General features: G+C 38.4%; 1 long non-coding RNA gene across 1 annotated transcript in view; it reads right to left on the bottom strand.

Annotated features, from left to right (window-relative positions):
* Positions 1-24,558, bottom strand: part of LOC110468629 (uncharacterized) — a 69,197-nt gene that overhangs the window by 22,957 nt on the left and 21,682 nt on the right. Inside the window, exon 3 of the long non-coding RNA XR_002465123.2 lies at positions 726-784. This is a non-coding gene — a long non-coding RNA (uncharacterized LOC110468629). The remainder of the gene's footprint in view (positions 1-725; positions 785-24,558) is intronic.

A 24,558-nucleotide genomic window follows, 5' to 3' on the forward strand; every position in this document is an offset into this window, starting at 1 on the left:
TTGCAACTTAATGCATCATGTTTTGCTGCTCCTTCCAAAACTGAAGATCCATAATCACATTATTCAACAGCCTGAGGATCTCTAAATCTGCTTTTCACTTACAAGGTTCACTTCTTGATTATTCTTTTAAGCTCAAAAGACAAACCGAGTTGAGATGTATTTCAGAAAGAAACAAAGGTGGAAAGCACAAGGGAGTCAAGATACTGCTCAAACTCCAGGGGTATATGGACACTGCCTGCTAGGTATCTGTGTATAGATTTTACCTAGCCCTTTTGTGCTTGAGAGCAGATGAAAACAAAGGAGAAGCAGTTTCTAGCTGTACTTGTGTATAGGAAATAGTTGTCTGCCTTTCTGCCTCTGCTGTTTGCACCATATTTATCCCACAGTAGTTCTGTCAGCTTAATTAATCCCGTAGCTCTTTTTAGTAATTTCTTGGGAACGTTATTTCTTTTATAACCTGACAGCTTTTTAAGTAGGATTTAAAATAAGTCTTTAATCGAGCAGAGTGTAAGCCACTGCCTTCCCTCCTCTTCAAGGCCCTGAGAGTCAGCTCCCGCGCGGGGTCCATACCCCGCTGACCTGTGACCCTGCAGTCACTTGCAGCAACGCTTTCCAAGAACTGGGTATGTACACCCAGCCATGTCATCACGACTCAGGGGTTCTTCAAATCTCCTTCAAAGATCCACTCCTTCCAGGACTATTTATACCTCAACAAGGTCACTTACCCCACAGTACCATGGTAGGCAAGCAGGTGTGGACATGAAATCATAACTTGCAACAGCACCTACAAAAACAGTTGAGATACACGTTAATATAACAAATGACACTGAGAAGGCTTAGAGGAACATCTTCACATATACTCAAAGCGGTATATTTATATGAATTTTTTGTTTGCTGCAAGACTTGAGATATGCTTTGGTAGCCCCTTGGTGTTCCCATCTGTCCACTGGGAATTGAGCTGCATGAAGTGCTTTGAAAAAGCCGATAGTGCCTCTTACTTTTGAAACAGATCTTTCAGAATGTCAGATGCAATTTCATGCATTTTAGGATAATGCAGGGTCTGGAAATCAAATTGTGATTGAAAAGGTCTTGAACTGTCAGCATGGAAGTCTGTATTAAAGTAGTAGTTCCAAGTCATCTGAGGTGAAGATCCCTTTTTTGATGCAGAATTATCTCAGCCAGAATTGAGAAATGAAAGTTGCCGTCTCAAAACCAGCTCTTTTTGGCATATCTAGCAGAATTCCCTTCACTGCCCGCTCACCAATGCATTACCTCACTTCCCCTGCTTCCGGTGCCTGTACACTGCCTATAAAGCCTGGCTGTTTGTGATATGTGTAGATTGAGTGGCATGCTTGGTGTAGAACTTCTGAATTAATACAGTTTATCCAAAACCTCTCTATTGGATTTAACGGCTGATTTTCATTGCTGCTTTGTTTTTTCCACTGGCATAAGCATCTTAGGATTTTAAATTTTGTTTGTTTTCAAGTCCATCTTCCCACCTGGAGTATTTACTTCAGTTTTCCAATATCTGAGAAATGCACTTCCTCATTTGTCTGCTATAGTTGATGCTTATTTCCATCCCTCCATGCCAGTTCCTGTTTTCCTGACTTTTCTTGTCTTTACTCTGGGAAGATCTGGTAGTTTGTTAATCTTCACTCCTAGTCTTGTCTGAGCAGTCAAGTACAGGAGGGGGTAAATATTTTTTCCTCTCTTCCTAAAGGGTCTTGGTAGATATTGCATATACCCAAAGAGGGGATATCCTTTAGTCCTGCTCTCTCCAGAAGCGTCATATTTTGATTCCTCTTTTGGCAGATATTTCCCTGTGCAAGAATACACTTTTGGAGAAGAAGGCACTTGGCTAACCTAGTAGTTTGGCCACTTGGCTAACCTAATTAAATTCTTCTCATTTGGGTTTATCTGGTTGAAGTTACCACAAGCATCCTTATGTCAGTCATCTTTGACTGCCCCAATGTAGACAGACTAAAAGACATCAGAGTTCATTCATTTTGCAAGTTGAGATGATGGTATACTCTGTCTCGGGTCTCTTTCTTACAAATTCTTGAGTAGCTCATTTCCAAAGTCATATCTCTTGCTGACAGGACAGAAAGAACAAATCTGTTTTCTTGGTTCAAGGCCCACCATGCATTTTTTTCCCTGACCTTCATGTTGCAGACCGTTTCCTTGTTTCCTTTCTTGGCAGTCTTCTTCCTTGTGGTGTAGCTTCTGCTGGCCAGAGCCTCTAAAATCTCCCTGGCTGCAAGGTGGTGTCTGCCTGGCTGCTGCCTCTGTCTCCTACAGGGGAATGTGAGTGCAGACCATTCTTCAGCTCCTAGGCCACTGCTTCCCATGGACACAGACACCAAATCCTACCATCTCCTGGTTAGCAAGGCAGCCTGAGCTCTCTGCAGAGACAGAACTGCTGTTTTCAGTGCTCAGCTGGACTTCTCCACCTGTTTTCTGTCCAACATGGAAGTGTGCTTATATTTACTAGTGACCTACCCATTATAGCTCTTTACATTCTTTATTATGGTGCTTTAATGACTTTCATCTATCAAAATATAGTTGAGAATTCCTTCTCTTCCATATGTGCTTAGGCTTGACAGGAGGGGGAATATCACGCGCAGGCAATAAGCCTGCCTTGCTTAGTGAGCTGAAAAATCAGTAATTTACAAATTCAGTAAACAGTAAATGTGCTTTTGACCTTCCACTTGCACCAGCTGCCTGATGAGGCACCCAGCTGACACGTCCAGCTGCCTAATGCCTTTTCCCTGTGCAAAGCCCCCTCCGAAGCTCCTACTTGCTCTGTGCTGGTGTTTCAGAAGGCAGCGTGGTACTGCCTACGCTGCATTGTGCTTTCTGATTCATACTAATCCCCTCATCTTCCTATGGAACATTAAACATAATCATGATATTGAAAATGAAGGCGTTGCAGATTTAAAAGTGGGATCTGCTTAGCTAAAAATAGCATTAAAGCAAACCCTGTCCTTCTGTACTGAAGGACTGGCTGGTATTTACAGTGCTGTAGAGTCATCAGACTCGAGCATAGGAATAGGAAAGAATGCCAACCAAGAGGGACCAGGAATTATAGGCTTGTTCTGGTTTATTCCAAGATCTGCTCCTCCTTAACTGTGTGACCTTGAGCTTGTCATGTGGTGTGCCCAAACCACCCTTTCTTCTTCTGTAAGGCTGGTTTTGCAATGCCTGCGTGTGAATGAAAGAATTTGTATTTCCAGAGTGCTTCAGGAGCCTTAGAGCTGTCCTAGTGATCAGCAGGCAACCATGGACATACTTCTTATTTCTCTGAATTCTAAAAGAAAAAGGTCTTTGTAATAGAAAAGCTGAAGTCATTCTTTGGGAAGAAGCTATCTACAGTGCACCTTCCAATTTCCAGCTCCAACTACTGTGATTTCAAGATTCACTTTGGACAGGACTATGCAGTTTGAGGCTAGGCTTTAAATACTGCATACCAAGACAGCTACGATGGAAGGAAAACACTATATTTTCTTATTCTCATTTAGCTCTCTGTGCTCCAAAACATTCCTGGCTCCTTTTATACTTCCACGTGATTCTGTCAAAGTAGTATTGGCATTCAAAACAAGATCATATTTAGATGAAAATATTTTACTTCTCAATAGATAAGTTGTATAAATGATGCATCATCTCCTGAACATTTTTTTCCCCTTTCAAAGGATTCTACTGTTTTCACTAATGTGTAATTTCAGTTACAAATTTAATGTTGAAATGACCTGGTGAAGAGTTAAAAGTATTCTAATATTAAATTAAATCAATCTCTCTCCTTAGTCCCTTACTTCTAAAAGATGAAGCTCTAAGGAAAGCACCAAGTGTCACCAGTCTTGCCAATCTGCTTATGCATCTCACATTATCAGTTTTCCTTCCCTTCACTCCCCTATTCTCTGCAGTTGACTCGGGCTTTTTTTCTAGGTCTTAAAAACCTATTTAAAACTCTACAGCTTGCCTCCCACACTGTCCTCTCTATAGTAACAAGCAGCTACAGTCTGTGTTCAGATGTCCTGTTGTCTGCCTAGGGCCAGGGTCTGCAAGCTCATCTGGGTGTGGTACCTGTGTTCAGTATGGCAGGACAATCTAAATACCCAACCTTTTACATCAAATCCAGTGAGAAAGTATTGAGCAAGATGATTCCTGCAGGTCTCATTAGCATTGATGGGCCAATTAAAGCCCTATTCTATTCCATTAGATCTCATTCCTCTTTTCATTCTGTGAAGTACCTGAAAGAACTCATGAAGGAGTTGTCTTTCCCTGTTATCAGAACTAAGTAGTCTTTGCCAGGCATCCCTGGTTCTAAGGCTTCCAGAATATTTGATATTGGCCCTTGGCTGAGCTTAGGTAAGTCTCATGATTGATTATGTTATCTCAAACCACCAAGGTACCTCTTGCACACTCACCTTTCAGCTTCCAACTGAGACTTGAGCCTGGGGGAAGCTGAAATGTTAGGATGTTTCTGCCTTTGGAAATGCAGTGAATGGAATGCAACTTCAGGCAGTCAAAACAGTGTGAAAGATAAGAACTGTGGTAACTGTGTTGTCATGGACAACCCTTCGTTGTGAAGGAATAAAACTGCTATACTTAACTTTTACCTTATGTAGAGCCAAAAGGAGTTAAAATCCAGGCAATGCTTTTTGTTGTGACTTGCTGGCTATTATTTTTGGAATGGCTGCCTGAACCTCAGGAAGACAGTATTGTAAACATGGCTGTGCTTTTCTTATTCTTCTTGTCCACATTTAGACATGGAGTGAACTATGGTGATAATATGGGTTTGGTTTCTTTGTGTCTATGAAGTTGTCATTTGCAATAAGGTACTATTGTATTTTTGCTGTCATAAAATTACAATTTTTGAGAGGTCACATTTCATTTTGGATTTTCTACTGAGGTTTATTCTGGCTTAGGTATTTCTCAGACATCTATCACTGCTGTCATGGCTATAAAATAGAGACAAGGATAAGCAGGATACAGGAGATATTTTTTGAACTCAATGGAATTAATATTATTTCTCCTATCAGGCTGGATCTGCTCTCTTGGTAACATACCCATAGTAATAAATCTGCTTCTATATATAGCTGCAGACAGCAGCAGCTACGTAAATTGCATATAGACAGCACAGACACCAGAATCCAGGATCCACTGCTTGAAAAGCTGCAGGTCTCCATCACTGTTGCTCAAGAAGAGCAGCTCATGCCCCTTCAGTGCCTTGGACTCTGGCCTCTGTGCAGGGAGACTGTGACAGCCACAGGGAGAGGCTGAGCTGATGCCACCGAGCAGATTATACATAAGCACACATTTACATAACAGAAGGTGGCAGAATTTATGTAAACTTGGTGTTTTATCTCCAATGCACTCAAGCTACTCTAGGGTGCTGCTAGCTGAAATTCAGATTTTCTGCTTCTAATTAAAAGAGCATCTGTTTTGAATATCCTACAAAAATGATTCCAGGCTACAAGAAATATCAAAAAAAATAGCTGCTCCTCTAATTAGGATGCTGAATGTTTATCTGTTTTTCTTATTCCTTGTATTAAATGGTTTCATTGAATTTGGTGTTCACTTCCATTGCAAGCTATCCAATAAATCAGAAAGGATAAATCAAACATGTACCACATTTTTAAAAATGGTTTAATATATTAAAAATAAAATAATGCACTGTTTCATGGCATATAATGACATTTACATGAATGGCATGATGAGCATAATGTGGAATATGGCATCCCATACTATGCTGTGACTTGCCGTTTTAGTGTTCAAGATCTAGCAGATATATTCAGTAAAGAAGTACATTGCTTTTAAGGAGAAATGTTGAAAATAACCCACTGCAGTAGGATTTTATTTTATTTTAATGACTTTCAAAGGTCAGCATGATTCCACAGTCATGTAAAGGAAGTAATTTAAGAATTTTTTAAAAATTCCAACACTCAGTCTTTCCAAGTAGAGATTGTTTCCATGCAAGCAACAATGAATATTGCTCATAAAAGCTAAAACTGGAGTATTCCATTAGAGATATGAAAACTTATATAAAAATCTCATCACATCAGAACTTGGGAAGGTTTTGAGAGAGTTGTTTGGAGCAGACTGTTGATCCAGGGTATAAAAGGAGCAGTCAGGGAAGATAAAAGGCATTGCTGAAAAGCTAAATATATTGGCTGCATCACTATTCAGGGAAAAGGTGATCAAAGAAATTCTTTCAGCTGTACTTTGTTTTAAACTAGGCATTAATTGGAGAAATATTGAAGATACCATAAAAGAGGTGTTATTTACAGAAAACTTCTACTCTCTTAGTAAAGAGTGCCAGGATTTAAGGTTATTTACCTTCATGTTCAAAAAATGTTAAATAGAAATGGTTCATGCAGCAACGTGTTGTGTTACCTGTTCCTCAAAATGTTACCAGAGGCAGAGCCTGGGATGTCTCCACCTTGGGTGCAGGCTGCAGGTTGACTGCAAGTCTGATTTGCATGCTAGGCAAATTAGTAGAACTGTAATAAAGAATACAATTAGTAGACACTAATTGTGTCCAGCTGTAATATACTGGAGAAGAAGTGAGAGAAGCTTTGTAAAAGGGATGGCACAACCTCACACCTCTGTTTATTAACACAGTCAAAGGCTCTATGCAGTATGAATGCAAAATTATTAGGGTGTTAGGAAAGCAGCAAAGGAGATTCTTCATGAGGTCTGTGAGGGCAGCTTAGTAACCCTGGCATGAGAGGAATGTTCTGAATTAAGAATGAAATAACAAAAAAAAAGGGGACATCTAAGTGCTTAGTTTTCCATCAACACCCATTAGAAGGAGGTTGTTAGTAGTCTTTGCCTATGTTATCTGTAAAAGAAAGAAAAAGTGACTTGACCAAAGCTCATCCTAAGTGATCAGCTCAAAAGCCAACTACAGGGAGTTGTAAGATGGCAAATGCAAAGCAATTTACAAAAAGAAAAGAAATGTGTGTGTAGCTGATGTGATTAATAGCTAACCACTGAGCTCTGCATGTGTGTTCTGTACACCTACGTGTTGGTGTCACATCACTGCCATCCCTAAAGACCCAGGAAACTCCACAGGTGGAGTATCATGGATCTCCAAGGCTTCTTGATCTTGTTTCAATGAGGCAGCAGGTAACTGAGAAAAGTTTTCTAGGCCCTGCAGGTATAACTAATGGAAGAAAGCAAGGCAGGTAAGTATGAATTTGTATAGAATATATCCTGTAATGGTGAGCCCAGGCCTTGGCAAAGTGAATCCAACAAGCTTATATGCTGCTCTGTGTAGTTAATAATGTCCATTAAAAAAAAAAAATCCAACATGGGCAGCAAAAGAAAAGAGCAGCCATCATGCTTAAATATCCTGTGTGAGAAATATAGCCATCGATGTACAAAAATAATTGTCTGCATACTTTATGTCAGCAGCCTTGTCAATTTGATAATGGCTTCAATTCTTTATCTGGTTACAACATAAAAAAAAAAAAGAAATATTTTTTTTAGCATTGTCATTATGGGCCATAGCAGTAATGCTGTGACTGTCTTTTTGATAAAAGGTTCTTTCCAAGGTAGCTGAAGTTTGGCCATAGCATTTGTTTTGGCTCAGCTCATTGAAAACATATCTTACTAAAAGAGACCAAAAAATAATAAAAGCAAATGTATCTTGCTGGTTGTTCTGCAGTTTTGTTGAGTTTTCCCTATTTTTGGTTAATGGTACCTTTGGCATCTCCAGTTGGCGTCATTATAAATGATGCTCCATAGCTGCAAATGGCCTGGGCTGAAAAACTGTACATTTTATCATTTAATTGTAATAACAAACTTACTGTCATCTTTAGAGAAATACAAGAAGCTGAATTTCCAGGGAAAAAAAAAAAAAGGTAAAATATTTCATTCAGGATAACAAATGAGAAGTGTACAGGAACTTTAGCACACAACTGGAGAATATAACTAGCATGAAGACAGGAGGAGTTTGCCATAATCAGTGTAATCAGTGCCTTTCTCTGAGAGGGCTAACTAAGTCAGAAATAATTAATGACCAAGAGTTTGTCAGAGCCAGGAAAATAATTCACATTATAGGCATATTTTCCTTTACAAGTTCCCACACATGTAGATAGCTCCTTGCATCTTCCTGGGTGCAGACCCAATCTGAAACAGGGTGTGTGTTTACATCTACAGCCATCAGATGGGAGTTTGGATGAAATCTCAAATTGCAGTTTCCCTGTGAGCTTGTGTAAATCTCCATTGCATGTTTTTTTAGAGGCTTTGCATTTCAGGAACCCCTTGTGGGAATAGATTTTTTAAAATATCTTAACTTTTTTTGCTCCAGTATTTACTACAAACTTTAAAAATACGTGCTATATTTTGTATAGCTGCATTTGGTTACATGAACTGTAATATTTCTGGGTGTTTCTCCAGAGTGAGTGACCATGAAAAGGAGGGAAATTGCACTTTTGGAAAGCAACTGATGCTGACAGCAGGAAGTTTTGAAATTCATTATCTTTGTGTAAACAAACTCAAAATCCCATTCTTCATAGCCTTATAAAGCAAAAATAATAAGCTAAAATTTAAGCATCTTTTCTTAAACCATATGACAAATGGCAAACAACATCCATTTTTTATATACATGTAGTAAAGAGTCATCTGCTTCCCTTCCATACATGATACCTAATCAAAACATATTTAAATCAAATTAACAGAAAACATGTTTTAAAACATTGTCGAGGTCCAACTGGTGACTATATTATTACATAGCATTTCAGTAATTAATCTTGATTTAGCTAAAATAGGCTTGTCACTGACCTTTACTAAATTGATTTACTATTCCAAAAATGAGTGTATGCAGAGATTTACACTCAAATAATCATGTTCTGCACATCTTTCATTTGATTGGTATAAATGCTTGCTGAGATTAGTTATTAGATGGGAGGGAAAGGACAATTCAAGCAGCAGAATGTGTGCATTTCAGCTGTGACCCCGTGGAGGAAGCTGGCTGGGGACATCAGAGAGACTCAGCACTTGAGTAAAGGCTGAGCACTTGCTAGCAGCTGTTGACGTGGCAATGGAAAATACTGAGGGTTCCAGAGATTACAGAGGTATAATTTGGCCTGCAGTGAAAGTAAGCAGAAATGCTCTCTGAAAAGAGCTCCTGTTGTAACCAATGAGGTTTTGCCATTAGCTATAATGAGAAAAGTTAATGGGTGTTTTTCTCTGTGTACATTTTTGCTCAATAAGTATTTTAACAAGAGATTTTTATGCATAGGAATGTATGAGTTTTTTATCAAGATAGACTATCTGGTAAGTAATGCTTCCAGCTGTAGTTATATCTTCATTGTATTTAAAATGCATTTGCATAGAGTATCTACTAGAAACATAAGGAATAAATGATCCATAGTTTACAGTGTATTACAAATCTATTAAAATTTTAGAATTCTGCTAGGATTTTAAAATGCTCGTTTGCATTTTGACTTCACATTAGCAGATGCCATTGTTTTAGGGACCATTAACAAGCCCTCTAATTAATTTCATGTTATGTAATACATAGTATAATTAGCAGAAAAGCATTGTTCCCAAAAGGTGTGATCCTACATTCTTTTGAAATCAAGAGAGGACATTTTGTTGTCCTCTCTTTTTTTTTTTCTTGATCCCACTACTGAAGGATCCAGAACAATGGTAGTTAAGGTTTATAAACTTTTCATAATAAGTATGAAGCTCTCTGCCAGGACTGCTGTCCATATGAGCACTAACTCTATAAACTTCATGGAGCAAGACTAATTCTGATTGGGTTAGGGGGAAGGAAGGAGGAAGGAGGAGAGGGGTATTCTACCACTAAATATCATTTCTATGGGTGTTTTCATTACTGTCTTTGCAGCCAAAAATTACTTAGGGTAAAAAGTTAGATTCCTCCCATCCCTTGTTAATTAACCACACAAAGAAATAAAAACTTTAATGGGTTTGGAGAGCTTAGTTTGATGTGGCTCAAACAGAAAACCCCTCTCACAGAAATGTGTAGCAGGCCTGTAACAGCATAGCCTATACTAACAAAATATTTGACAGACAGGGAAACAAGGTTTCATGTTAAATTTATCCTGGTGTGTTCTTGCTTTACTCATTCTGTGTATTCTCCACAGCAGTTCACTCCTCTTTTGGCCCTTTTGAATAAAATTTCAGTGTGACTTCCCTAGGCCTAGAAGTTTCCTAATGAGGTGGGTTTCCATAACAGAGAGAAGCATGCATTTCGGGCTCTTATTGTTTGTCTTGAGGCAGATCAAAAAACAGTCCAAAACCAGTTTATCATAGAAATTGCTTATTTCATGGTGACCTTTCCCAACAGACAAGCAATAATGAAAAATTATTTAGGATATATTTTTTCCTTATAAGATTTACTGTATCTTTACTGCAAAAGAGCAACATATTCCCTACCCTCACGATCTTTTCTCTTCTTTAAAATATTTCAGCTATGTGTAATATTAATTTTCATTACTGCTGTCACTATGACATAAAATGAATACTATCATTCCTAACCTGCAGATGAAGAACTGTGAAAAGCAGTTGTTTATTCTAATGCTGTTCCCTGGTTCTGACAATCTATTCTCATACATACAATAGGAATAGGATATTTTTCAGAGCACCTAATGTTGTGTAGCATTTCATGGGTTAACAGAATAAATAAAATCTGAAATTTACACCACAATATTTTGAATTCTAGATGAAAATAGCCCATATTTTTAAAGCAATCACTTGGACAGAAGGTCAATCCGCCAATGTAAAGGATTAAAAAAGTCACTTAATACAGCTACAATTGGAAATGCTCTACATGAGGTTTACAGGATTCCTGAGATCTAAGGGGGGAAGAGTTTTATAGAGAAAAATCAGAAAAATAAATAAGGGAGAAATCATTTAATTGCCTATTTTCCCAGCTAGAGTGTAACATCTTACTTTTACGTTTTCATTCCAGGATTATAACTGTCACACCACTTGGTAAAAGCACAAAACATTTAGAAAACACTACTTTAATCACAAAACTTTGTAAAAGCATAAGAAATTTTGAAAAGAGTATTTTAATCACAAAACTATTTTTCTTCCACTAACCCCGAACAGTAACTGATTTAGTCTTTATTCTGCTTCTGACAATAGTAAGCATTATGAAAACAGCCCTTCCAATGGCATTTTTCACTGTGACATCCAAGTTATGTCCCCTATTATAGTGTGATGTTTAAATGGATTTTGAGAGAAATAAAAAAAAAGTATTAAGATGATAATTAAGGTTTCTGAGGGATAATCATTGGAGAGAGACCCCAGCCTGTCAAAGAGAGTGTTTCCTTCTTGTTACAGTAGCTGTTTTCTTCTTCTACCTCTCGCTAGATATTTTCCTGCTGGCTGATGCTTGGCTCACAACCTTAATGCCCCTCTAGGATTTGGTCTCCCATGCCTGCAGCTGTTTTTATGCTCCAGAATACATACATGTTCTCACCTTTTTAACAACTAAAATTTGGAGTAAAGAAAGTTAAAATTCGTTTGATAGTTACCATATCTTCCCATGCCTGCTAATTCCTCCAACAAGCTTGCACTGGATTCCATTAGTGAGGCAGAAGTATGTCTTGACAATCACAAAATATAGTGAACAACATCACTTATTTTTTTCCTTAAAACTTCCAGCTTTGAGTCTCCAGCTAGAGGTTCTGCACCAGAAATATGATTTCACCTGCAGTGGCATCAGCAGCAAACATCAAATGAAAAGAGATTGAAATAGAGAGCGAGTGCTTCTATTTCTCATTCTCTTCTGTGCTTGTCATCATGCTGCCATTTCAGATATTGAGATCACTCAACCTTGACATGAGCAAAACCTGTCTCTGAGGACAAGATGGTAAGTGAAAGAGCAGCTTTTAGACTAGAGTCTCTTGAAAACACATTTTTGCAGGCAATTGTGAAAATTTAGCAGTTGTCTTCCCCTACTTAAACATTTTCCTTCTTTCTTCCATCATGTAAGTATACATTCTTCCACCTTGGAAATGAGAAAGAAAACCAAATTTTGCAGGTTTTTTGAGAATATTTTAATGATCCAGCCATCACAGTAGCTACAGTACTCAAGCTGGTAAAAACACCTGTTTCAAACACAGTCTGATTTGTTTTAACATAACCAAACTTTGTTGTCACTGAAAACCATCCCCGTACAAATAAGGAGCTACATTCTTGTGCATCAAGAAGCTCTAAATGTATCTTAGGTTTTATTTCCCCCACACTTTTACTGTTTCTATCAAGAATCACTCACAGACTGTTACCTGGCATGGTAAAAAAAGAGAAAAGAGAGAAAAAGCATTAAATAGAGTGAGGTTTCATATATCAGATGAAAATTTGGGAAAGTGGAGCTCTTTTCTTCATTCTGACAGTTTTCCTGGAATCCTAGGTTCAATCTTAAATATCTCAGCTCTGTTACCCATCAATAAAATGGGGGAAATTGTACTTTATCTTTGTTTCACTGTGGTGCATTGAAGACAAGTACATCTCAAATTTTAAGTTTCATAGATACTTCAGTAATGGGCAACACGGAAGAATGAAAGATAGCGGTTTCCTCAAGAAAGATTAAATTTAACAAGTTTAGCCAAGACAAATTCTCAAGCAGTGAGTAGACAACAGTCTGACCTGCGTTGGTGGATGATCTGAAAGTGTACCAGCTTCCTAAATAATACTTTCAAGCAATACTTTCCTTCCTTAAAGAACTTCAGTAGGTGCCCTTATGTCCTTTGAATCTTTACACTGTGACTGTTGTGCCGAGCAGGTCGGCTCAGGAGCAGTTTTCTCTTTGCACATCAGGACTGTGTGACGTGCAGCACCAGCAAAAACTCAAAACATTTCCTGTAGCTGCAGTTACCGTCCCTCCCTACATCTGAGATGAAGACAAGAGCAAGTTTCAGGATCACAGGTGTACATTGCATGTCTGCCCTACTGCATAGAGATGATTTATTACATCTTAGGTTAACAGGTGGTAAAGGAGAAAGATAATAAAGGAAAGTGCAGGGAGACACAGAGGGTTTTTTGTTATTTTTTTACCTCTACAGAAATAAATTGAGACCTTCTGAAGATCAGAAGGTTTTGAACATTTCTTTGAGACAGAATAGAAATGTCCTACTGAGACAGTGAGTGATTTCTATCCAGACATGCTGCTCCTCTGTAAAGTTTCATCTATCAAGGTCCTTGACAATGTTTTGAGGACATTAGCTCTAATGAGATGAGTTTATGAGATCAAGGAAGGACAAAAGTTCTGACAAAAAGTGCTACTGAAATTTTTGAAATTCTCACTGAGTTAGAGTAACTTTAGCCATTGATTACCCCTTTTTATTCCTATTAGATCACAGTTGATTTTTAAATGGAACAGTACCAGTAGGATCACATAAGTGGAATTTTTCCTGTCATATTTGTTTGATTTCTTTTTGGTGTTATATGAGCTTTAGTTGATTGTTTCCTTTATCATTTGACTAGTGATTGCTGACTGAAGGAGCTGTATTTGTCCTTGTTAGGCTGGTGCCAACCTAGAAGTATACTACTGTTGCTGTCCAGAAAGTTGAACAAGAAGTAAGATCTTTGGAAGACATGGCAGGGGTCTTCGGAAAACACAGTCAAAATTTTCTTGACATGTATCCAGGCTGAAGTCACTGGTTGGTGAATTTGTCACTCATCTGTTTCAATACCTTCTGTTGAAGTCAGGTTTGCATGCTGTGTAGATAGAAATATTTCAGCTACCTCTTTGAAATTTCATAATATATTTTCTTTGTGGTATTGGACAAAAACCACTGCGGGAGCAGGGAGTTGGGGCAGCTCTTAAAGGCTCAGCTCCCTCAGGGTCACACGTACCTCTGCTCTCCCTTTCAATGGCTGCTGGACGAGCCTCGTAGTTAAAATACCAGGAGAAGAAAGGTTCCAAGGCTTTGATTCCCAGTTTGAAGTTCACGATTCTCAATAAAGCTAAATATGAAGGCAATGATAGCAGCAGCAACTTCTCAAGGACAGGCTGTGTGCCTGCTCAGGTGGAGCTGGGTCCTGCTTTTCTGTTACTCAGATGGCAGCACTGTAAACACCCTGCTTTGTGCCAGGCTCACCTGGTGTAGAAGAGGAAGGGATTGCTGGTAAAAACATGTGATGGGATCGAATGTTTTGTAACTCTGCAAACCTTGGAAGCAATTTATGACTGCACAAGGACAAATAATCAAAATATCTTGTTTAGTGTCTACTTAAAAATTATTAATTATTAAGAGGTTTTCTAGGTAACTTCTTAATATGTATAAAGACATTAATTAACAACATAAAATTTCACTCCATTTCAGCTGAATTTTTTAATGTTTCCCTGCACTGCTTCTCAAGGCTGGGATCCTGATGGCCATGTGGAACTGCTCTTTTTATAACTATTATAACTGTTTTATAAATGTTCTTTTTATAACAACATTTAGGCTTTGAAAAATCACAACCATGAGTTCCTTGTCTCCTACATTGTACTCTGAATTCCTTCTGACTTTGTTAAGGGTCCTCTTCCTCTAAGCTTATTCTCCTGTGAGCTGTTTTAATGTGTGCTCACTGCAGCTTGTTACAGCTTTCTCTGTGCATTGCTCCTGGCTCCTGTTTAAGACTTTACCTCAGCTGAGGCTTCATCAGCACAAAGCAAGGTGGAATAGTTTAACATGTAATGGATCTGGTCATTTCATGCATTTAAGATCATAAAATTCTGCTCACCTAGCTTTCTTATTTTCCTTCTATTTTATTTCAGAGTTTGAAAACAACCCTTTGTGAGCTCTGATTTATAGTTCTACAGAGCTCATGTTGCCAAGACAACTATTATAAATGTTCTCTTTTGGAAAAACCCTTGTAGACATAAGAAGCTTTCTCAGATATACCATTCAAGCTGAAATGTTGTAAAATGAATAGTGAATTCACTAACATTTTTCCTTACACTGTCCACTTAATTGACACAGTAGGGTTATTCCCCATTCTATATTTGCACTTTGTTATTCTTCATCCTCATTTGAGTAGCATAAAGGAAAAAAAGAAATTTGTCCTGATGTTTCTTGAGTTAAAAAGGACCAGGAAGTATTTCTGGTCAAATATTTTAGGTACTAGAAATGCATGTTCTCTGTGTTGCTCTGACATCAGTTACCAGTATCTTCATAGGAAAAAAATGGGGGAGGCTTAATTTCTGGCAGAAATATGTTAGCTGCTAAAGCAACTAAAGAAATTAGCAAGATTGTTGTTGGAGTTTTTTATCAATTTCTGGATTTTTAATGATTTCATATTTCACTTTCTGCATGCTGCATAATGCAAGGTGTCTAGGGGCAACAGTACTGACCCTGGACTGATTATCCAAATTTGGAAGCTGTAGAAAAGAGAGATAAAAGCTACTACCTTAATTTTACCAATGGAATAAATTAGATCTGTACTTCAGTTCATTAACATTGTCATTGGACTTTAGTTGTTCATACTTGTTTACAAAAGAACCAAAATCACATCACATGAATACATGGTTACATATCACAGCTTCCATACTGAATAATTTAACACTATATCTCAACTGTTATATGAACAATCATCAATTTACATTGTGGGTGTTAATGAAAACCATGGGAAATAATCCATATAATACTGTGAATGAAAACAGCTCTGTTTCCATCTTGAGATGGAGTAGTGTGGCTATTGTACAGCTGCTTTTGGATAAATTAGATCTGTAGTTGCACAGCACAATCTTCCTCCTGAGAGGCAACCTTGGACATTGCATAGACACATAGTGAGGGGTCACAGCTCACGGGGGAGGAAAGAAGTTGAAGAACACTGCAGGCAGCGTGGAACAGTAGAGAAAAATCTTTAAAAGGAAATTATAATTAATAATAAAAGGTAAAGCATTTTCATACAAACTCCAACCTGCATAAACTCAGCATTCTTGAAAAAAATTGTGTGTGACTGACTAGTTAGCATGTCCTAAGCAAAGTTGTTTGAACTGAAATATTTTGGCTATTACTCTATTTTCAATCAAGGTAGGGAACACAGGAGCTATCTACATAAGCAGATTCCAAAGCATTCTATTTTTGCAAATGGGTTAAAGGTGCAACTGATAAATGCACAAAGGGCTTTACTTCTCCATTTATTGTTTATTTTTCACAACAACATGTTTCAGAAAGCCATAAAAGAGCTTTCAGAAGTAGAATGAGGAACTAGAGGGAGCAGCCATGGATGCATGCAATCCCTTCCTCCCACCAGCCCTCTAGAGGATACAGAGTACTGAGAAGCTCATTTCAAAAAACTATCATTAGCCATGACTTTTCAAAAAGGCACAAGTTTTTACAGATATAGCTGTTCTTGTTCTAAACATGTTTCAGTCATCAGAATTTGGAAGATAAAGAGACATCTGAAAAGCTGTAAAACATAATGTCTGATTAAAGATTCTGCATCCCCAAGAGCATGTGAACACAGCTAAGACAGAATTTTCTTTCTTTTGTAAAAACGCACACCAGTTCTGCATTTATATAAAGTAATGCTTTAAGGTAGATAAAAAGAGATTCTTGGCAACAGAGAGATCTTTGTGGAGGAATATGTTACTTTCTCTGGAGTTCCATCAACATATTCAAATTTCCTTCCAAGAATCTTCCAAGAATTAACATATTTTTTTATAACTCCTTCTCAGATACACTGTGTCACTTGCTCTCACAGTTCCCATTTATAACTGATATCACATGAGCGTCATTAAGAGACGGAGCAGAGCCTGAGTTGTTATGACACAGAATCACATATATGGGCACAAACTTTCTTTGACAAGTAGTTTAGAGATTTTTTTTAATTATTATTTTTAAGATAGTATATCTATGCTAAATATAACTGCAGTCAAAACTGAAATAAATGGAGGTCCTGGGTCTCATCAAGGTTTAGCTCCATTCCAGATCATCTTGGCAGGGAGTTGTAGATGCAATTTCCCAAAAAATTGTCAAACACTTAGAGCCACAGGAACTACGAAGTCAGACATCAAACTCGAATTTCTTTCACAGTAACCTGTATTCTCATTTGTAGGTAAGAATCCACTCTTTATTTTGAGCAAATTTCTTCAGTCATGGTGGGGAGAGCCCAGGTCAGGCTGTGAAGATTTGGGGTAGGTTTCCACCTCCATCTCTACACAATCACTAACTAGGGTCATTTACAGGTTTTATTTATTAAGCTCTAGGTGTGATTTCTCTTGACCCCTCCTGTTTCCTTCCTGAGGCACATAATGATGAAGATATTCTTACTGTGGTGCTGTCCTGTGACCTGTGCCATAGGCAAGGAACAGGTGTTGTGTGACTCCTCCTGAAGTGGATCTCTCGTGCATGGTTACCTGAACCTGGGAGTGCTGGTGTGGGTCACTCACTGCCTGCCTTCTTGTCCTGCCCTCCTGTCTCCTGAGAGCATTGCCAGCACTGCCAGCACTGCATCTCACACACAGAAGAAGCAGCCAGCTTTAAACTCCACAAATGAAATACAGCTATCACAGAGCTGTGGCAGACTGGAGCTCGGTGTGGGCTCACTGCCTGAATATTTATTTAGTTCCAGCTGAATCTGTCTGCAGCAGCTACATGGCTAGAACTTAGCTGGGTGACTGTGTGCATTAACCTGCAGTACAAGCTTAATGCTTGAAAATGAGCTGCAGGGAATGCAGAACAAGATGACTGGCTTGAGTACAAGAGCATTGGATGCTTTTAGCTAACCCCTCCCTTAAGGTGGTCCCCAGTGATTGTATCCTAGACTTACAAGTTAAAAGTTAAAGAATAACTTTCAACCAAAGTAAAGGGGTTAAAGCAATATGATAGATTGGGGAGTGATACAACTTTGGATTTTCTCTGATGGTTCTATGGCTCAGCAAATCTTTATTTCTGTCATGTACAGGGTAAGATTCACAGTTTTTATATCCTCAATGAAGTGTTGAGAACATGAATCATACTGAATCTTGCAACTTCAGTCAAAAAAATAACTCCCAAAGCAGCCATATTCCAAGAAGAAATAAAGAAATATATAGCTCCCTACTACTATTGTAAGTATTAAAATATATCATCTCTAATGAAAAAAAGCCCAGTGCATCCAAATAAAAAAGGATAATCAACTTGCAGATGGTGGCAGACACCATAAATCTTAGTGTGGCAGCAGTACAGTGCTGGGTGGCTATTAAATATACCGTGTTACAAATTACAGAATGCAAGGCCTGATCCATGCAGCCATTTGAATACCAATGCCAAGGGGAGGGGACAAGCAGCCCTTAGGGCAATTAGGATCTCTCAATGGGCTGCTAATGCTTTTGGAATCTTGCTCTTTCCTCCTCTGTGCTCTTATTTCTTCTCATTTCTTCAAGCTCAGGTAAGTAAAAAGTTCATGTAAGATGAGAGAGATTCCTTAGATCTACCATGCGACTGTAACAGAGTGAGCAATTACTGTCTTGATGGAGATTTTTCTTCCAGATATTCCAACAGCAAATGTTTACACAGCACAAGAGATCAGAATGATAAATAAACACTGTCTAACTGAATCTGGAAAACCTCAGCTGCTTTGTTAATGTGTGCATGTGTATATATGTGAATATACACACACGTACATCAACAGGAAGAATATGAAATGGAAGCCAGGGAGGTCAGCGTGACACCAGCTGTATTGCTGGTTCTTTAGCTGACTTCACTGAGTAAACTGCCTTTCTACAACCTTTGTAATTTGCCATGGTCTCCTTCTTGCTCAATTAGAATATTTTAATGTGCTTTTGGTTCATGTAAATCTGTACCTGTTTGAATTTATCAGCTTGTGTTCCTTGTAAGCAATTTGTGAATTCTTGAAGATTGAAGTAGAATGCAAAATACTACCCAGAAAAATGTAAACCAGCACTGTCTATACAGTGAGTATGGATTCCAAAGGCTTCAGGGAGTACTAGGTTATGTATTTGGACTGCAGGGCAAAGGGAGAATTTTGGAACAGCATGTACAGCTAGATGTCTTATTGGCTCTGCAGAGACCCAAGAGCTCTATGTATGCACCAAGGGCATGGTTGAAAGCCTAGTTAGGAGATGGCAGTGTGTGAAGAGCTGTAATGTGGTCTCCTTAGCTGACACAGCTACAGAATCTAGCAGCAGGGACATTTGTCATACAGATTTTGCCACAGTATAGAAAATGGAAATTTTTGGTTTAGTCCAAATAAGTATTATTCTTACAGTAAAGAATCAGATTTGAAGTGTGTGTCTCCTTTGGCAAAGAGCGATTCCCTAAAGAGGCTACAAAAAAGATACTTCTAAAGAAAAAAAAAAAGACATTTTGTTCGTTAATAAATTTTGCATTTCCTTTTTCATCTGCATAGAAATTTATGAAGCACTAAACTAGTTGTTGCACAGAAGTGTTATCCAGATTTTGCAAGGCACTGCTGCCTTCCTGCCTACCTTGGCCTCAGTATGAAGGGAAAAGAAGAGGAACCTGGTAACCAGGAACTCCAACTCTCAAGGTGGAGATTTTGAGTCTGGATATCCTTGAGTCCAGTCATGGTTCCCACACTGTGAAAGGGTAAGCTCAGAGCTCTACCATTATGTTTCTTCTACTGTTTCACTGTTATGTGAGTCTTGGCTTCATCTCCAAACTACCCTCAGCCGCAGTGGTTGTGTGAAAGGGAAAGCTTTGCTAGAATTATGCTGGGCAGCAAAGAGCCCTCAAAGACAAAGAGAGAATTTCATCTTCTCTGTGTTTGATCCAGATAAGCTGAAGCAGCACAATCTGTGGGCAGGTCTCCAGAGCTTTTCCCAGCAGAGCGTGCAGAGTGGAGCTCCGGCCACAGTGAGGCTGATAGCCAGCAGTGCAGGGAGCTCTTTGGGTTGCTGCCTTACTTGTGTCTGCCTTAGACCTGGCTTTCAGCCTTGCTACATGTTCAGTTATACGTGGATGACTGGAACATTCTGGTGTGACTGGGAAGGAAGTGACAGAAGAAAGCTTATTGAAAGTTTGTCTGATTTTTCACACGTCAGTGACTTCCAGCAGTACTGAGCACTAATTATCCATCAGTCTCCTCTGAATTACATAGGTTTGTTCTTCATGGGGTTAGAACTGCACCAGCAGACAGCTCATTTCACATGCTAATAGCCTTTAATATTCTTCTGTCATGTTTCACAATCCAGTTATTCATTTATTTAGCAAATAAAGCTGAAAGAGTGAGGAAAAGTGTTACATTATAGAGGATCTTAGCCACAGAAGTGGCCTTAATTTTAGAAACTGTCCCTTTCTTTTTTTCTTCATTGGTAGCTGGTGACATGACTGGTATAAAGCTTAGGAGGGAAGGCTCTTACCCCAGCTTGGCATCCTGCCATCAGTTCCTGTGACCTGGCTGTTCTACTCAATCCTTCCATAGGCTCTATTTGTAGGCTCCCTCCTCTCTTTATTCCACCATGCTGGCAACATTTGTGCAGGCATTTAAGCACTTTATTTCCTTAAGTCAGATTTAATTATAGTGACACATCAGAGACACTTCCTGCTTTAGTCCTGTCCTATATATCCACCTGTTTTAGGGCATTCTATCCTTTTACACGTCTTTTGTTATATGCATGAGGTCCCAAGAGTGAGTTTCTTATTACCAATGGAGTATCCCTCATTACCTTTCAGCTCATGTCTCCCTTTTAAAGTACACTATAGCTTTTTAAATTCAGCTTCACTGCACTGATGTGTAAGCTTGTTCCTCTTTGATAACTGTTCCAGAATAAATCAGCATCTTTTCCTCTCTCTTTGAGAAGGGAAGGGAAGAAAATAGAAGAAAATTTTCTAGAAAGGAAAAAGCATGGCAGATAAAACTTGAGAAACACCTTACAATGAAAACCTGAAGAAAAAGAACAAGCAATCCTGTCATTTCCTTAAGGCACAGCCTGCAAGCAAAAGGCCCCAAAGTAAATAAAATCCCTTTTCTTCTCCCTATTTTGTATTATTTTTTTCACTGAAGAGGAAAAATACTAAATAAGAATACTTACATTTCTTTGTTATATAATGATGCATATGAAAAACAAAGGAGTAGAATTCAGAGAATAGGAAATAAAATATGAATGTTAGCTTTATAGGACTGAAGAAGAAAAACCCTACAGGCATTTCCAAAGCCTCTTGCTAATTTCTGTTATTTCTAGCGGTTACTGAGTGAATCCAGAGTATGACCTTGCTTGAATTCTGCTTTTGAATTATTCATCCCTTTTACTTTCATGTAAAATAACTATTTGCAGTCTTTAGGCCTTTTAATTTTTTTCTTCCACTAAAACATGGAAATTTAGGGAGGATCTTGAGATTTACAGAGATGTAACTCCATTAAAAATCTTGTCTAATCAGAAGGGAGTATGAGAGACAGCAAATAAGAGTATGTCTGTAACTGTAGCATTGTGATACTACACAGCCAAAATGGTAGAGAAGGTTAAGGGGACACAGAGCCAAAAAAAGTCTTGTTTGCTGAAGATCTTGTACAGGACAATGTCAAGGCCAGCAAGAGCCCACAAGCCCATGGCCCTTGTAGTTCCATCATTTACATGTGTGTCCTCCTTGCTTCTGACCACTGGATAGCTGTTAAACAGTGAAATGACTTTTTTTTGCATGTATTCAATTTAAAGCTGCTGCTGGCAAGATGGATTATCAGAACAATGTGGACTCTTATAAAACTCTTCGTATGCATTTCATAAAATGTTTCATTGCCCTTCAAACATTTCTTTCTGCCTTTTCATTTTCCAGCTCCACATGGAAGTGCTTGTTGGTGTCTCACAGCCTTCTGCTTTGAGAAATGAAAACGGGTTGCCATTTTCTGTTCACCTAGCTTTTCATAGTCTGTTTTCTTAAAGAAAGGCAACTTGCTCTGCTGTCCTTGTCTGATTTCTGCAATTGCTGTCTTTCTCAAATCACTTTTACACAGTTGCCTGATTTCATCCTCATTTGGCAAAAATGAAAAAAAATATGTAGGGAAATGAGATTTCTACAGATCAAGGAGAATATACTGGGCTGGAAAGAGAGGGGAGATTGTGCTAGTGCTCTGGCTGAAGGAGGGACTGCAGGATACAGCTTTCCTACTCCTGGTACCAAGGAACTACTCTCCTACCTTTGCCTTCCTCCTGTGACTACACTTGGATATCTTACTAGGTGGAATGAAAAAACAAATGGTGGAAGTGCTTTTCACTATAGAAAACATGGCTGGATTCCACATAAGTAGAAGTACAGAGGGGACATTTTTCTAATTTTTTCTAAATTTAGAAAAATTTTTCTAAAATGTTGATTTTTTTATTTCCATTAAACTGTTTTCAGTTACTTAGAACTGAAACATTTTTGGCAGTTTTAAAGCTATTTTACTTCTTTTTATTCATGCTTGTTTTCTGGGAGGGGAAAGATTTAAATAAGTAGGGTGAAAAGAAACAGGAAAAAACCCCAAAGTTAATGTCATAGTTTCTGCCATTTCCATTGGAACATTCCCCTCAAAAAGTGTTCCAGTCATTTACAGAAGAACCTGTAGTCACATTGTGGTCTGTTTCCTCTCATGGTTCAACCCATTTAATTTCAGGAGACTTGTTTGGTCAACCAGCTTCTTCCTGAAAAATTGCTATTATTAGGAAAGGCTAAAATTTTTACTTTTCTTCTGAGAAATGAATTGGAAAACTCTCAGATAATCTTTCTTGATTATATTGGTTTGTACTTCCAGTTTTTGGTTAAAATATCTGTCTTGTTTCAAATGGGATATAGGGTAAAAGTCACGATGTTTTATTTTCTGTTCTGTAGCCAATGATGAAGTATCCCTAACATCTGAATTTTTTCTAGCAGAAATGAAATCTAAATCTGTCAGTTAATAATAGCTCTCTCAGGGATTTGAGGCTTTTCAATCCCTTTACACAGTCTTCCCTCATATTATTTTGTTCTCTTCTCTTGGCAGGTGTTCTGAGGCTGGTATTTCACTTTTAAGGTACTGTGAATAGTGTCTATAGAATCCGAATGACTTCAGTTTGCTCATCTAAAAGGAAAGCTAAAGGCAGTGAGGCATCCTGCTGTATTTGTTCACTAGGAGACATGTTTTTTTAAGATGGATAAGATGTGACAGGGTGTCCATTAGGGCTACCCCTTTTTGGCCTCCTTAAGGAATGAAAAAGTCTAATGATGTTAACTGCTGTATCTGACAGGGGCCTAGAAATCAAATATTACATCTTGGACTATGTACAGAACTCTTTTCAAACACATAAAATGAATAATCAAATATGCTCTGGAAAGAGAGAAACATTTATTTTTATTTTCTAGAGGAGGAATGCACTCATACGTCCTTGTAAAGATTAAAGGAGAAACTTGTGGTTTTAAATTGGATCCATTACTTGAGGAACAGATATCTCTGAGTTTGAAATTGCATTGAGCAAAGAGCCCAAACACACCACACAGAATACAACCCAAATGTACAAAATGACTGAGGATATTTGCAGCTATATTTTTTAAGACACAAGAAACCCTGTGAGAGAAAATTTTTGTTTTGCCTTAGGGAGAGTATGTAGGCTCAAGGGAGGAGGAGATTGCTAATCACAGCTAACACTGTAATGACTCTTGCCAGAAAGTAGCTGGCTCCACGGGGTAGTAAGATTACAGTCTTTTCTTCTGGAAGAGCAGGCAGAGCAACAGAGCTGAACTGTCCTCTGCAAATATGCAGTAAAAACTCAAGCCTGGGCACGACCCTGGCACTCAGTTCCTGCTGCTGCAGCTGGAGAGGCAGCTTTACTCTCTCATCACCTGCTATGTGGAAATGAGATTCTGTAGCTTTTCCAGAAAAGTGCAGTGCTGGTTGTTAAGACCCATCATCTGTTGTCCCCTTTCCTTTTGGACAGGAGAAAGAGTGAGGCCTGTAAGTGAACAGGGTTTTTTCTCTGGCAGCAGATGGTTCAGGAGGTAAGCTCACATCCTTGACCTGAATGGATTTGGTGATGGGATGTAGAAATTGTCACTCTCAATCATACCCTCAACTCAGATCTAACTGCTGTTTCTGAAGATTTACATCACTGACTCAGTAGTCTAAAGTCTGAGGTCCTCTCAGGGATGATGCAGTGTTTAAAGTTTATTTCCTAATGAAAGAAAAAAACCAAAATCCAGCCAGACATCAGACCAACAAAAAAATCACCAAACCAAACCAACACGAAAAATGAAACACTAAAAAAGACCTTTGTTGCCTATCTCAAATAAGACTTTGGGTGGAAGTGTCTTAGAAGACTCTTGCTTTTGTGGAGAGTAGCCCACCAGGGCTATCAGTACTGCATATTTTCAGTAGTTACACAAAAGAGCTTTAAGTACTACTGATATCAAAACGTATATTCAGACTTGTAAGTAACTTGAGAAACTTGCTTGAAAACCTCATTTCAGAAGGTTTCTTCTCTACTGCAGTAATATTTAGAATAATAAGTAAGGCAGAAATCAAGACATTTCTACCAGTAGTACTTCCACATTTTTCTTAACAAAATTGGTATGGCTGGACAATGTTACAGCTATTGACATCAGTATGAGAATGTATGATATATTAGATGACTTCAAGCTTGCAAGTTTGGGGTTTTGGTCAGTTAACAGAAAGTGT

This window comes from Lonchura striata, chromosome 7 (genome assembly GCF_046129695.1).
Source record: "Lonchura striata isolate bLonStr1 chromosome 7, bLonStr1.mat, whole genome shotgun sequence".
In the NCBI taxonomy this organism is placed as follows: Eukaryota; Metazoa; Chordata; class Aves; order Passeriformes; family Estrildidae; genus Lonchura; species Lonchura striata.